This window comes from Rattus norvegicus, chromosome 1 (genome assembly GCF_036323735.1).
Source record: "Rattus norvegicus strain BN/NHsdMcwi chromosome 1, GRCr8, whole genome shotgun sequence".
Lineage (NCBI taxonomy): Eukaryota > Metazoa > Chordata > Mammalia > Rodentia > Muridae > Rattus > Rattus norvegicus.
In genome coordinates, this window is record NC_086019.1 from 54,733,567 (window position 1) to 54,747,745 (window position 14,179).

At 48.0% G+C, this 14,179-nt stretch overlaps 1 protein-coding gene and 1 long non-coding RNA gene across 8 annotated transcripts in view; one reads left to right on the top strand and one right to left on the bottom strand.

The window, feature by feature from the left end:
* The window catches only part of Pde10a (phosphodiesterase 10A), a 452,326-nt gene that overhangs the window by 420,224 nt on the left and 17,923 nt on the right, over window positions 1–14,179 (bottom strand). The gene's annotated exons all lie outside the window — the stretch shown is intronic.
* Window positions 2,515–9,313, top strand: LOC134484996 (uncharacterized). Its single transcript, XR_010062885.1, has 2 exons — window positions 2,515–2,956; window positions 3,234–9,313. It is a non-coding gene; the product is annotated as an uncharacterized LOC134484996 (long non-coding RNA).

Genomic DNA, 14,179 nt, shown 5'->3' on the forward strand with positions numbered 1-14,179 from the left:
CACGCAGACGTCCTGGCAGCCACTCTCCAACTTCCAGGCCAGGCGTGAAGTGTAACTGGGGAAATCCACCCAAACCATTTCACATTGGGAGGTGGAGAACACTGGAAACAGGCCTGCCAACTTACACATCTGCTCTTGGAAAGTTCCAGCGAGGCTCCGGTACAGCTTTCCACCCGGCTGTGTCTGCTGGAGGCTGGGTCTGGTATTCTGGGCCAGCTTCCTGTCCCCCTTCACAATGTGGGTGCGCAATCTTAGCACTGACTTTTTCTCTGCCTGATGCTGGTCACCGTGCCTGCAGAGCACTCCCTGTGGGCTCATGCTTTCTCCAGAACCTTCTGGCTAATGCATTCCCATGCTTTTCCTTCGAGATCCTGCCCATCCACCCATGGTACCCATCTTTGAAGTGAATGCAACTAGACATACGTATGGAATATATAGTATTGACTAACAACACTCACAGTTCAATAAGCCTACCATTTAACATACAGTGGGGATAAAGGTCACTTCACCCAACATTAAAGTGCCAATTGACCTTTTTTCCATGAAAAATAAGTAAAAGATTTAAATTGTCTCCTCTTCAAAACACAACCCCAGGACTGGTGAGATGGCTCACCAGTTAAGAGCACTGGCTGCTCTTCCAGAGGTCCTGAGTTCAATTCCCAGCAACCACTCACAACCATCTCCAGAGGGATCTGGTGCCCTCTTCTGGCATGCAGATGTATATGCAGCAGAACACGTATAAACATTAAAAAATAAAATAAACACAATCCCACAAACTTTTGGATCCCCGTGCACTGCCTTCTACTTCCTGCTATAGATCAGGAAGAATGTGCATGGTGACTGTGGGGCACCTGGACTCTTAGGTCAGTCTGGGGAATGCACTCAAATCTGTTCCCAGGCAGCTGTCTGAGACAAGTTACTTAAGCTCTCCTTGATGCAGTTTTCTCATAAAGAGAGATAGGAATGTCACCACTCCCTGGGTTGTTGTGAGAATTAAATGTGTTAACCCCAAGACAATGCTCAGATTGACAGTTAGCCCGTGGGGGCTAGAAACAGAGTTTAATGATCCTGCAAAGGGGGCTTCCGGAAGCAGTAGGAATCACTAATGTCCAGTGGCATGAACCCTCCACCCAAACCAAACCCATCAGACCTGTTTTTAGGGCTCCAGGCTGACACGTTTCCTCATGGTGTCTGTCAGCAGAATGCATAACACACGTCTCCCATGGTCTCTCCTCTTCCTCCACATGAGCCCCACACATTGCCTCCCCCGAGGAGGCAGGAGCCCTGTGACCCTCTTCAATGTGACTTGGGAATAGACTCTGCCCCTGGTACACCCTCCACCCTTCACAGCATGCGTGGTTTTGTTTCTCTCATAGAAACCGTTGAGTGTTTCCTACTGATCCATTTATGAAATGTTCCAGCAGGGCTGATCAGGGATCCGCCATGCGGCACGTGTATCGGAAATCATAGCAGAAACCAAAGTGACAATCTATGATGTATACATGCATGTATACATATTTGCTAGATAATTAAAGAATCACCAGAATTTTCTATTTTTCTGCACATGCTTCAAGGTGGCTATTCTCTGCTTGCTGTTCTACCCCAGCTCTGGACATTTTTTGGTTCGTTTGCTGTTGGCTTAGACAAAGCCTCCAGCTTTGACATCTTCCTTTGAATCACTCTTGGAGAAAAGGCTGTCAGTTCTGACTCCAACCACTCACTCAGCACTCGGGCTACACTTATATGTCTAAAGTGCTTCCAAAGCAGCAGTGAGCCGGTGAGCATGGAAGGCAGGCCCTCTAGGAAGGAGACCTGACTTAAGGGGTTGGCCAATCTCCACCATGGAACTGAAGCCAGGTCTGCTCTAACGCTTGAGATGAGAAATTCATTCCAGCAGCTGATGGATTAGGAGGAGCGGGATGGGTGTAATATGAGTTCCAGTTCTTTCCTGCCCCTCAGGGACCAGGTGGGTACAGCAGAGGTGAACAAGTCTTATACACACTCCCCCAGAACAGAGAGACAAACACGCCTATCCACACTAATGCAGAGACTGGATCACGCAAATCTAGGAGACAAACACGCCCATCCACAGAGACTGGATCACGCAAATTTACGAGCCAGGATGCCTTTGGATCTCCTGTTTAGAAGCAGACAGTAGAGCTGATTTCAGCTCCAGGTCTGAGGAGAAGCAGAGCCACTGATTTGAGCCTTGAGTCTAATGGGCCAAGAATCTGGAGAAACTTTGGGAGGTGACAGCAGTAGCCCAGATCCAAAAGGAGCCATTTGTCTCTCCTCAACCATTCTGAGGCCTCCACCCTACTGGAACCCTCCACCCTACCGGAAACCCCCACCCTACCGGAACCCTCCACCCTACCGGAAACCCCCACCCTACCGGAACCCTCCACCCTACCGGAAACCCCCACCCTACAGGAACCCTCCACCCTACCGGAAACCCCCACCCTACAGGAACCCTCCACCCTACCGGAAACCCCCACCCTACCGGAAGCCCGCACAATACCAGAAGCCTCCACCCTACTAGAAGCCTCCATCCTACCAGAAGCTTCCCTGGCCTCATTGGTAACAGTTTCCTCCTCACTCCATCTTCTGATTCACGTGCTCTCAACATCCTTCCAGTCTCAGCAGGCTGGACCAGACATCTAGATGTCCCTTAACCCAACCAGGATGACATCTTTAATCAGCAGTTACCACTCTCCTTCTAGCCCTTCAAGGTAACCCGAGCTACATGTCCATTGCCTACTAATGATCCCTTCTCCCTTCATTTCTTCCCTATTGTCTTAGTCAGCATTTCTATTGCTGTGAAGAGACTCCATGACCACAGCAACTCTTATAAAGGAAAACACTTAACTGGGTCTGGCTTACACTTCAGAGAGTTAGTCCATTATCATCATGGCAGGCAGCAGGACTGCATGCAGCAGACATGGTGCTGGAGAAGGAGGTAAGAGTTCTACATCTTGATCCAAGGCAGCAGCAGGAGACTGTGTGCCACACTGGGCATAGCTTAAACATATGAGACCTCAAACCCTGCCCCCACAGTGGCCCACTTCCTCCAACATGGCCACACTTCCTAACAGTGCCACTCCTTATGGACCAAGCATTCAAACACATGACTCTATGGGTTGGGGCAATCGTATTCAAACCACCACATCTATTTTGCTTTCCCTTAAGGTTTCTGATCTTCTTTGGCATTGTTCTTTATTCTCTCTCCCTTGCAGACTACGGATAGTCATGATGGATCCCATGAGTATGCTCCCTTCTATGGCAAACCTCAGCTGAGTCTTCACAAGGGGTTGTCTCAAGAGAACACACTTACAATGCTTGTGTGTTTTCTCACAGCTAACCTGTGACTGGATCATCAATCATCGTTGGGCTTCCTGTCTTAATACTGCCCATCACAAAATTCCAGAGTATAGCATTCTAAACTCCATATCCCCATATGGTTTTTAAGACACGGTTTTCAAAACATGTTGAATTTAACAAGTACATCTGCTACATGCTATATTTTTATCTGGTTTGTTCTCCAAAGGTCTCATCTATACTGTAAGCTTTGGTCCCCAGAGTGTCACTATTAGGAGATGGGGGATATTTAGTAGAGGGACACAAAAGAAAGACCTTAGTCATTGAGAGCATGCCCCAAAAAGTTATTATGGGTCCGTGTGGTCTCTTCCTCTCTCTCATTTGTTTTCTGTCCAGAATGTACATGGTTTTGCTCCACCATACCATCCTACATGGACCAAAGCCATGGGGCCAATTGATCAGAAACCAAAACCTCTGGACACTGTGGGATGAAATCAGTATTTTCTCTTTATAAGATGATCACCTCAGGCATTCTGTTACAGTATGTTTCAGACGTAACATACTACCTTAGAGGATAACTAACAGTCTGGGCCAGCAGGGACCACCCATGCTTTCTCTTGCTGCAACCCCCAGATCTGCAGTGAGTGTCATTGTGTGAGTTAGCTTAAATCAGCTGAGATGTGAAGGTTTTAGAAACTGTTGTGGGAAATGGACACCTCTCAAAGTCTCCCAGGCACGGCGGTGCTACAGGAGCATATGGAGCCACTGCTGGAGGTCAGAGCTGCCTGGCTAATGTGATGTCTGTGTGAGCATGAGCCTTGCCCGGGCTTCTGGCTCTCCACAGGGGGAAAGGAAAAACTGGGACGCGTCAAGGAACCTTGCCTTTGGTGTGGGAGGATTGCGCTGCCCCTCCTCCCCCATCCCTGCATCCTGGAACAGAAAGAAAGAGACACTCCTGTCTTCCAGCTTGAAGGGAAAGAAAAAATACAGAGAGAGAGAGGGAGAGAGAGGGAGAGAGAGAGAGAGAGAGAGAGAGAGAGAGAGAGAGAGAGAGAGAGAGAGAAAATACTTTGTGGCCGGCTTGAGTAGGCATTAGCCATCTTACTCTGTTCACAGCCACACCCTGCAGCTTGCAGCCTGCAAGCTGAGCCACCTTGTACAGGTCATCTCCCTTATTCAAAGTCTTGTCTTGAATACGAAGGAGGTAGTAACAGAGGCAGCAACTCTGGACAACCCTAGCGTGTGTATGCCTGAGTTTGAAAAATCACAGTCCTAGGTGGTATAGAGTTTTGCTCTTCTGAAGAAGCCCAAGCCTTCCTCTTCAGAAATTCAATGGGACTGGGTGGTGCCTCTAACACCAACCCTCCAGGAAGCAGAAGACCCCAGAGTTGTAGGGTTCCTTCTTGGCAACCTCAGAGCAAAGACACAAAGTCCACCCCTACCCCCAAACCCAATCTTACCCCCATCCCCACCCCATCTCATACTAGGAATTATCAGAGGAGAGATGCGTGATGACATCAGAATGCTTGAGATCCATCATCTACAGGCTGTCCCTCTGCACACACAGCCTTCCGAGTGTGAGCTTTTGGGGCACATTTGAAACCAGACTATGACAATGGGAGAAGCTTAAAGCCTGGCTGATAAGCCATCACCGATGCTAAGGGTGACGGTGGCCTTAGCAAGACACCATGTGAGCTCTGTGCATAGTTGCTTTTACCCCCTTAAAACAAACGTTCAGGGGAGGTGAGTGTGGCTCAGTCGGCAGAGCGCTAGGCTAGCACGTCTACCCTTGCAGTACTCGGGAAACGGGGGTGGGAGATCGGAAGCTCAAGACCATCCTTGGCTCACATGAAGCTTAAGATCTGCATAGGCTGCATGAGATCCTGTCTAAAAAAAAATAGTTACAAATGTCTATCTCCTCAGCCACAGAGCTAATGGCTGGTTAATTAACGCTGTGCTTCTTTCTCTTTCTATATGGCTGAGCAGTTTGTTCTCATATGGAACTTTCTCTCACTGACCCAGCTCTGACGTTATGTAGCTATTTTTGGAAAGACCATATCACAAGTTGTTTTTTTTTCCCCCCTTTGAACCCAAAGTGTTAATGTATTGGTTTAAGATCTACTTCAAGGAGGGGCATGAGTCTTTCCCTAGCTTCCAGGTTTCTGTGGGTCCTCATAAACTTGTGGGTTCTCACTAAGGACAAATTAAATGTCTGCTGGAGCATGCAGTGTGTGCCAGTCCCCTGCAAACTACAGGTGCAGCCTCCTGTGTTCAGATCAGCATCCTCTGGGTATGATCCCGTTCCTGAGAACTTACATAGCACGATAACAGCCACACTGCCCTGCAGCCTCGCCTTCTCAAAGTGACTGCTTAACCAACACCGTAGGAAACCGTATGCAGTCAGGCTACTCTCAGTGTGCCCTATGAACCACAGCGAAGGCACAAGCTTGAACGCTGACCGTGGGCTTTGCTGTCTCCTGCACTCTGGGATGAAAAATATTTGGAGTGGTCTCTGGTGAGCTCTAAATCTCAAGCTCTCCTTGGTCTCTGAAGACATAGTAGTCTTGAGAGCCAAGATTTGTGTAGACAGAAAAGAAGCATCTAACTTGGAGATGTCCCTCGCTAGCTAAAATTAGCACTAGGAGGCCAGAGCCAGTCACTGACTCCCAGATCTCAGTCTGTGGTTGGGACGTGGAGTATGAGGCAGAGCTAGAGGAGGCAGCACCTTGGCTCAGCCACCAGGAGGACACTGACGTAACATATGGGCAGCTGCCAGCAGGACCAGCGATGTGGCCTTTACCTCAATCTCTCTATCTCTCATGAGTGTGGCCCTAGATCTCCTAAGGAAGCCCCATCTATGCCCCATGTCACTGGGATTAAAACCTGCCAAAAGTGGATAGTTGAACCATGAAGACAGATCTGCAGCATTTTCTTAGCCTTAGAGGACACTAGGACAAGCTGTGCTATGTGTATGTGTGTGCTATATGTATACACACACACATACCACACACACACACACACACACATACCACACACACACACCCCACATACACCACATACACACCACACATACACACACATATATACATACATACACCACACACACATACATACACATTCATTACAACACACACATACATACATGCAACGTACACTCACATCACACACACATACACACCACACACAAAGATATACATACATACACCACACACACATACATACACATTCATTACAACACACACATACATACATGCAACGTACACTCACATCACACACACATACACACCACACACAAAGATATACACATATACACCACATACACATACATACATACAGACACACACACACACAAAACCTCAATTCTGAAACACAAATGCTGGGAGTGCAATGCAAATATTGCTATTACAATAAAATCTCCAGTATTTTATTTTATTTTATTTTCCCAAGAGAGATGGAAAACGAGAAGAGATGGGAAGCCACAGCCTTCAGATTGACCCCAGCTGAGTACTGGGAGCCACAGTAGCACACCCAGCCCAGTCTACCTCTGCTGTGGCCTCCCATGCGGCCTCCCATCTGGCCCATGAGCCAAGCTGGTGGGGGTTAACCCTTCAGCCCAGGCTCCACGGAAGCCGCCAGTGGGCTCGTGTGCTATAAACTATCCTTCACGGTGACTCCTTTGTAGTGCTCAGTAAATCTTACACTTCTATTTCTTTGGCCATTTATTTTCATAAGAACAAAAGGCTGGGAGTTTTCCATCCTCCAGACCCTGAAATCAGCACCTCCCTGATGTCCCACCCAGCAAATCAGGTTCTAGGTCTCACCTGGGTGGAAATCGTGAAATGAAACGGGGAGGGATTAGCAAGCTGTACATCATGATTCCGGGCCTGCAGCTCCAACTACCGGCCTGCGCCAACCAAAAGTACCTGTTAAACTTTCTCTGTCAGCGTGGCTGTTGTGGTCTTTGCCAGCTCTGGTCCTCTGCTCTCTCTGATCTGAAACCATCATTCAATGGCACTTCTTCCTGTTCCTCTTGGTATATGATGAATGGGGAACGTTAATTCTGTATGGGGGAGGGTCAACTACCCAGTGCTGTTAGAGACACTTCGTTTGTTGACGTAACCCTCGGTTTACAGAAAATTGAGCGTAAAGCCCATAGTTCCATGCTCCCTCAGCACCACACGGCTCCATCTTGCTTTCACACAATGCGTTTGTCCCAGGCTATGTCATGACAGGCTCGCTATTCCTACCTGAAGTCCACGCTGTGTGTGAGCGTTTGCTCAGCATGGCGTGGCTGTGTGTGTCCTTGTCCTGACAGAAGCACACAAACAGGGCTACTGCTGCAAAGTCCTCTGTGCCTGCCTCGTTACCCCTCCTGAGTCCCTGGCCCCCACTCATCTTAGTGGCATTTCCAGGACACCATAAAGCTAGGATCACCCTGGAAGGCCCCCTTGGGTCCCTTGGCATCATCTTGCCACACTCGTTTTTAACTCAACTGTAGCTCCCCAGCCCTACTCATCTGTCGGAGGACATCTTGGCAGCTTCTAGTTTGGGGCAAGTATGAACTAAACTTCTATAAAACTTCTTGTGTCATTTCGTTTGTTTTATATGAAGAGAGGAACTGTTTAACAATTTTTTTAAAATAAAAGCATCCCAGTAGGTGCTACAGCCAACACTCATACTCCTGCATCTCGTTGAGAGATTATTAAACTAGGAAATGAAAGTTATCTCAGTGGTCACATGGCAGTGGCTAAGTCTTTACTAAATCACACACACTTGGGGACAACAGATTTGATTCTAGATACCAGAGCCAAATGCCTACCCGCTATACAAAGGGCATTCAGGAGAGACAGACAAGCAACTGCAGAGTCCAAAACAGTAGGGGTTGGTATTTCTAAAGCAGTCTTTCTCAATCTGTGGGTCGAGACCCCTTTGGGGATGTCTAACAACCCTCTCACAGGGGTCACATATCAGATATCCTACATACCAGACGCTTATATTACAATTTGTAACAGTAGCAAAATTACAGTTAGGAAGCAGCAACAGAAATGATTCTATGGCTGGGGGTCACCACAGGAGGAGGAACCATATTAAAGGGTCTCAGCATTAGGAAGGTTGAGAACCACAGCTCTAGCACCGAGAGCAAGGAGGCAACTGCCAATGTTTGCATCGGACCTGGGCTTCCTCTATCCCTTTGCCCTTACACCCTCATGACCTTACCTTCATCCTGGACATTGCTGGCTTCAGGCTGAGCATGCTGGAAGGCTGAGACCAAGAACAGCTCCTATAGTGCATTAAATGTCTCCAGAAGGGCTGGCGAAATGGCTCAGTGGTTAAGAGTACTGACTGCTGCTCTTCCAGAGGTCCGGAGTTCAATTCCCAGCAACCACACAGTGGCTCACAACCATCTGTAATGAGATCTGATGCCCTCTTCTGGTGGGTCTGAAGATAGCTAGGATGTATTCACATAAGTAAAATAAATAAATATATTTTTTTTAAAAAAAAAATGTTTCCAGAAGCAACTTTCTGCCACCTCTGGATGTCAAGGAGGCAGGGAAGGCTCCTGTTTTCAAAGTTCTGCGCTCGAGGCAATTCAGGGAGAAGCCACTGGGGAATGGCTCATGCATCCGCTGATCCAGGTTTTGCTGCTCAGCAAATAACGAGCAGCAGGCAGCCCACCCACTCCACCTGGGTCCACTCCGGCCTGTTCTAGTTTGCCCCACATCTTTATGAGCCTCTCTTTGCTACCCCGGATCAGCCCAGCCGGGCAGCAAGGCTGAGATTAGTTACTGGGCTCCATGGCTCCTCCTAACTGATGGGGCCTCCATGCACTGCCTCCTGCGTCGCTGTCTCTTAGTGTGTGTTTCCTTCTCTGCCTGACATTGAAGGCCATGCACTGTGAGTAAGGCTGTAGGGAAGGAAAGGGTGGAGGTGTGCGTAGTTCATCCACCGGTGTTCTGTTTCCTGCTCCATCTCCTTGCCTCGTACCTAGAGCTTTGCCACAATTCCAAACCTCTCCCTCTGCCATCCCCCCATCTTGAACCTCTTTCTCCTCGTATATCCAACTGGGCCATCTAAAACATGGAACAGGCTCGTTCCTTCAAGGCTGCAAACCTTTGCTGCCTCCCCTGTCTGCCAGGTAAGCCCCAGGTCTCAGCCTTACCCGTCTGTGCTCTCACTGATCCGAGTCTGATGGCACGCCCTACCATCAGACCTTCACACACGCCGTACCTTCTGCCTGTAAGGCAGGCGTCCTCTTATGAAAAACCACTTGTAGACATTGCAGAGATGACCAGCAGTTAAGAGCACTCATTGCTTTTGCAGAGGACCCAGGTTCAGTTCCCAGCACACACAATGATGGTTCACAACCATCCTTAAGTCTGGTTTCAGAAGATCTGAAGACTGCTCCTGACCTCCGTAGGCACCAGGCAGGCAACTGGTACACGGGCAGGCAAAACACTCACACGCATACAACCAAATAGTCAAATTAATAAATAAAGCCACCTTTAGAGGCTAGAGAGATTATTCGTAGGGTAAAAGCATGCATTGCCCTAGCAGAGAACTCTATATACGTTCAGATCCCAGCACACACAATGGGCGGCTCACAGCTTCCTGTAGGCTCCAAGAGATCTATCTGACGCCCCCTTGTGGACTCCCCCTGCACTACATTCACGTGCATGAACTCACACAGATATGCACACATAATTAAAAATAAAATCTGTTCTAAAGAGCATTTTAAAATTACTAACTTTCATATCTTAATAGTGGCAACATGACATTTTCAACAGTTCTTCCTAACTGGTGCAGGAGCATGACAGACACACACAGGGCCGACCCAGAATCTGAAGGGTAAATGCAACGGCCTAGGAAAATCCATTTCTGTGGCTTCCACAGCCTTCTTGGAAATTCAAGCCAACAACTGGGACAATGGCTCCTTTTCTTCAGTCTTTTTCTAAGATCCTATTTGGAAACTGAATTCTCTGACTTCCCATGGTTTGCTTGTCCTAGTGGTGTGATAGTATGCAGGATATTCATAGATCTGGAGTGAACTGGAACAGTGACCACCACACACACACACACACACGCACACACACACACACACACACGCATGCACGCATGCACTCACACGTACACTCACATATATGCATACACACATGAGCACACATACTCGCATATGTGTACAAACACGCACACATATGCACAAACAATACACATGCACACACACATATATGCACATACACTTACACACATATACATGCATACATAAACACAAACACACAAACATGCACATAGACACAAACTTACACACACATATACATGCACACACACATACACCCATATATGTACACACATAAGCACACATACACACAAATATACACATACACAAGTGCACACATACACACAAACATACACATATACATGCACACACACATACACCCACATATGCACATACATACACACAAACATACACATATACATGCACACACACATACACCCATATATGCACACACATACACACAAACATACACACATACGCACAAACATGTATACACACATACACACATGCGCACACACACAGGGTGATCTTAATGTCTCAGCATAGCTGGCCTATGAGAAGCAGCCACAAACAGACCCAGAAGACTCTCACACTTTTGTGACCAGCATTATGGACCCTCCAACTAAATTGGGAACTACCTTAGAACTTCTGGTTTAGACCTGTGGTCAGATTCTGCCTGTCCCACACTTGTGGGTCTCACTAGGTTTTACAGTATGACCGCATCAAGAGGCTGGAGCAGCAGGACTTGCCTTGAGCATGGCTCTGTGGTCTATGAGCACAGGATCAGGGCTACCATAGTGGACAGTTCAAACCTTGCCATAGGTGAGTGGGTTTCCAAATAATGTACTTAGCTACATCCGTGGCTACATAGCAATTAGTACTCATGCAACCTCTGTCCCCTGAGTGTCTGATAAAGTGAACTGCATCTTTGATGCATGTCACTGATGACTCTTCTGGTGATTCCCAGTGTCTCTCTGTGGCCACTCTGCCTGACCATCCCTATGATGCCTCTATCAGAAGAATTCAAGTCCAGCACACATGCCCCAGAGCCCCCCACCAAGCCACTTTACACCAGGACGTCCTCGTTAATGAGGTCCTCACCGTGTCTCGGGCACTGTCCCGCACACTGAGAGAATCAAATGCATGATATACAAAAGACACAGCCCTGCCCTTGGCCTCTGAGAGTAGAAAGCTCTCCAAGGGAGCGAAGACATCTGTAGATGAACAGTAATGCAGGAGCTGAACCCCCTCTACACTGTGTTATGCCATTTTTTTGCCACCAGAGAATGGCTACTGGCTCACACTGGTGCTTCTCTCCACTTCTGCTGCCTGTGGTGGGAGACACTGGGGAGACATGGCTCCCGGGGGCTGCCAGCGGTGGCTTAGCATTCCTCATGGCTGCTGCACCCTGTGTGCTCCCCTTCCCAAAGAGAAGCCGGTCCTGCATTGGCAGGAAGGTGGCACTAAGCCAGGTGCTAAAGAGTGGGGACCCAGAGGGTAGCCCACAGATACATTATCCACCACAAACAATCCACCGTGGGAGCTGGGAGGATGGCTCAGCCAGTGACCATGCTTGCTTTGAAAGCAGGAGGAGCTGAGTCAGACTCCCTGAAACTGACATTAAAAAAAAAAAATGGGTGTGGTGCATTTGAGTTCCGAATATGAGGAAGACAGACAGATTTGTGGGGCTCACCCAGTCTGGTCTACTTGGTAAGCTCTAGGCCAATGAAAGATCCTCATAAAAGTATCTAGCTGGTACCTACAGAACAACAGCTGAGGCCGCCCTTGACCTCCATATACCTACATGCACAAATGGAAACAACTGATCCCAGACATTAACGGTGTCCAAGGGAAGAGTCCCACCTCCACGGCACTGCAAGCTTTTATTTCCCAGTTACTTCACCCTTCCCTTTCAAGGTCCCAGTCAGTCAGAGAAGCTGAAGGCCACCCAGCTCTCTTGGGGCAGCTGAAGGGAACATCGCCTTGGTAAGTCAGTGCCCTGCTCTGCGTCAGCGTGGCATGGCAGCACAGGTCGGCAGGAGGATGGGGCAAGGTGCAGAGAGAGAGTTTGTCACATCTTGGTTCTAAACCAGCAGACTGAAGTTCAACACCTTTGCTCCAGGCTGTTCTTGGCAAACACCATCCATCTATAACAGTGAAATGTTTGCAATATGTCCTCCGGAGGTCGACGCCAAGGTGAGGCCATTCCTAAAGAATGTTCAGCGATTTGTCTCCAGCCAATGGATTCCATATTAGCCTGCAGAGAGCCGTGCTTCCCTGGAGTTGGGTGGAGTTGGGCAGGAGGAGGCGAGTGGAGGGGAGTGGAGAGGAAAGGAGAGAGGTCACTCCAGAATTCCAGCCTGTCTCTCCCTCACTAATGATTCTGTGCAGACATGGGAAAATATAAGTGTTTGACCATAAAAATAGCATGAGCCGTGTGTCCGCTGCCCTGCCATATGGGACCTGTCACACACCAGCCCTCCATGGCTGTGTGAGAGGCAAACCATAATTCACATACAGATCCTTCAACTCTTTTAGCTGTCTACAGAGTACCCATAGGAGTGGGCCTAAAATCCAGAGCCCTGGGTAATTTTCCATGTAGATGCTCTGGTTTTAGGGAGAGCGTAAAGACCAGTGAGAGCTGTGGATAAGAGGGCTGCTCTGGGGGATCCCTGGAGCAGAGGTCACACATCTCTGTCCACACTGCAGTCTCTAAAGAGGCCGGTCCTGAGGATGGGACTGCCAGTCCCAGGCAGCCACCAACCGAAGCCAGCAAAGGGCACACACAGGAGCCAGGTACCCCAGCAGCCACAGTCCCAGCATACAGCCTGCTCGGATGAAGACAAGATCAGGCCATGTCGAACTAATTGCCAGTCACTTTGATGAGAGATGACCAATCACAGTACACAGGTAAAGACCCCCAAAGTGGTGCCAAATGTTGTAAGTATAATGCTTAGAGACAAGACTGACTGCTGCATCTCTAAAACCATGCAAAGAGTCCATAACAGAGAATCGAGGACCATAGAAAATGAACATAAAAGCTTACAAGAAAGGTATTAATAGAGTGGCATACAAGGATCAAGTAGATGGGTTAACAGTTCCTACAAAATAGCTGTCTCAGAACTCAAGACAAAGTTTTGGGCAAGCACACCACAGAAAGAAAGGCACTGGGTTGGGGCTCAAGCACAAGACCTCAAGGCAAAAGGCACTAAGTCCCAGAGAGGTTAAAGTTTTAACTCTACATAAGGATCTTATGGAGGCATTGACTTAGTTTGGGTTTTATTGCTGCAAAGAGACACCATGACCAAAACAACTCTTATAAAGGCTTACAGTTTAGAGGTTTAGTTCACTATCATCATGGCAAGAAGCATGGCAGGGTGCAGGCAGACATGGTGCTGGAGAAGCTGAGAGTTCTACATCTTGATCCCCAGGCAGCAGAAGGAGACTAAAATCCACAGTGGGTGGAGTTTGAACATAGGAAACCTCAAAGCCCTGCCTCCAGAGTGATGCACTTCCTCCAATAAGGCCACACCTCCCAATAGTGCCTCTCCCTGTGGACCAAGCATTCAAACACACCAGTCTACGGGGACCAAACCTATTCAAACCACCACAGGCATTTTCTCAACTGAAGTTCCCTCCTTTCAGATGACTCTAGCTTGTGTCAACTTGACATAAAACTAGCCAGGACAGGGGTTTAATAGGAGCGTGTTTTGTTTTGTTTTGTAAGAATCAGTATACAGATTTAAAAAAAAAAACAAAAACAAAAACAAAAACAAAAAAAAAAAACAGCATATAAAACCAAATAGGGAA